The 2406-nt window shown below is 37.1% G+C and overlaps 1 protein-coding gene across 1 annotated transcript in view; it reads right to left on the bottom strand.

Annotated features, from left to right (window-relative positions):
* Positions 1 to 2406, bottom strand: part of LAMA1 (laminin subunit alpha 1) — a 165786-nt gene that overhangs the window by 135915 nt on the left and 27465 nt on the right. The gene's annotated exons all lie outside the window — the stretch shown is intronic.

The raw sequence follows: 2406 nt of genomic DNA on the forward strand, positions 1-2406 counted from the left end.
GACTGTGAGAAAAGCAACTCTACTAGGTTCTTTAGAAATTTAACTTTATCTTGGTAAAATAGGGCTAACAGCAGTGAAGACTCTATAAAGGTCTAGAAACAATGGTGCAGATGATAATGAAGAGACATTCTAGATGAACAAGGTCGGACATTGTGAACTGAGCGTGGGTATGAGGGATATCTTAGTTGTCTAGTGCTGCTGTAACAGAAATACCACAAGCGGATGACTTTAACAAACAGAAATTTATTCTCTCCAGTTTAGAAGGCTAGAAGTCAGAACTCAGGGAGCTAGCTCTAGGGGAAGGCTTTCTCTCTCTCTCTCAGCTCTGGAGGAAGGTCCTTGTCATCAGTCTTCCCCTGGTCTAGGAGCATCTTGACACAGAGACCCCAGGTCCAAAGGACACACTCTGCTCCTGGCTCTGCTTTCTTGGTGTAGGAGGTCCCCCTGTCTCTCTGCTTGCTTCTCTCTTTAACATCTCCAAAGAGATTGACTCAGGATACAATCTCATCCTGTAGACTGTGTCCTGCCTTATTAACATATCTGCCTCTAATCCTGCCTCATTATCATTGTAAAGGTTAGGATTTACAACACATAGGATAATCACATAAGATCACAAAATGGTGGACAACCACACAATACTGGGAATCATAGCCTAGCCAAGTTGACACACATTTTTGGGGGACACAATTCCAGCCATAATAGAGGGTCTTAGCCTAGTGGGATTTTTCTAATTTACTAGAACTTGATCTTCAAAGATCACAGAAGAAAGTATTTTCTTTATAAAGACCATACAGCCAATATCACTTCTGAAAGGTTTCCTTTTGGGTGAAAATTTGACATAGCACAGTATAATTTTAGTAATATAGAAGGAATTCATGCCTTCAATATTTATTTTTTAGGTACTGCCTAATATTTTTAACGATCTTTTCTATTATAAATATTTTAATAATTTAAGTAATAAAATAGAAAGTTATTTTTGTAAGAATTGCTACATAAAAAAAAATCTTACCATGTGTCTTTATTAAAGCACACACACATACAACTTATTAGGTAGTTTTTCAGACTTTGCACATAAAACAATGACTTATATTCTGCCTTCCTTCTCAGAATTATCCTATTCAAGTCAATAAGCTTTCAATAAAAAGTTTATTGAGCCTTTCAATAAAAAGTTTTTGAATATTTGTATTCTAGAGTATTATTCTTAATATTGACACATAGCACAGACTTACATCATATACTGTGATCACTATATTATATTTTGGTGTATATTTTGTTAGGTAATGAGGTTCATTATCCTGTATGACCATAATTTTCTAGGACCCTGGTTCAAATGTATCTTATGACAAAATAATTTAAAATACTATATGTGTTTAAACTGTAATATTTCAATCCAAACACTGAAGCCAAGTTTTCCGGCTCCACATCACATGTTGGCATATAGATTTGCAGTACAACCAGCTCTATGCATTCACCCGCACACAGGCCAGACAGTAAGCCCCAAGGCGAGGCCAGAAGCCAAGGACACATGGCAGAGTGATTGAACAATGCATTTCTCTATCAACAACAAACACTTTACCAGTTAACAAATGTCGCCACTTTCTCTTTTTGCTCCCGTCCAATTGCTAGACATCAAGATATCCCCCCACCCCCACCCGCCAGAGCGCCCTTCCACTCTGGCGAGCTGCCAGGGCCCTGAGTGACTGGGGGCTGGCAAGGGGCCACGAGGGCACCATGCTCTCTATGCAGGAGTCTCTGCCCTGAGTCACGGAGAGAAAGAAGCTCACACCTCATGAACGTAAACTTAACATAATTCCGATGAATATCTCAATGTTAGCAATCAGCACTAGGTTTTAAAGAACTTCGATTTTTCCTTACTGCTGGTCTTCTAAATAAACTCTTAATGAAAATAAAGAAAAATTCCTTGGTTAGCATGGCTATGCACAAAAATCTCATGAAAACATCCAAGTTCTTTTCCACTAAAACGAAATCTTCCTTTTCAGATAAGTCAGTATTTGGGAAAAAAATATTCACTAAAAATAATCCTTGAATATTACAATTATATCACTACATAGTTATAATTATTATTCATTGTTGCATATGACCACACCTGTTAGAAGATAAAAGAAAGCTGGAAATACGTTCTGAAGAAAATTTTTTTTCTTTTTTTTTTATTGTACTTCAGGTGAAGGTTTACAGAACAAATAGTTTCTCATTAAACAGTAGTACACATACTGTTTTATGACATCGGTTAACAACCCCACGACATGTCAACCCTCTCCCTTCTTGACCTTTTTTTTTTTTTGGTGAAAATATATGTAGTCAAAGATACACCATTTCAAAAATTTCTACATGCACAGTTCAGTGACATCGACTACACTTCTGATTGTGCTGCTATTCTCACTTTAG

The sequence above is a fragment of the Trichechus manatus genome, unplaced genomic scaffold, assembly GCF_000243295.1.
Source record: "Trichechus manatus latirostris isolate Lorelei unplaced genomic scaffold, TriManLat1.0 scaffold00146, whole genome shotgun sequence".
Taxonomy (NCBI): domain Eukaryota; kingdom Metazoa; phylum Chordata; class Mammalia; order Sirenia; family Trichechidae; genus Trichechus; species Trichechus manatus.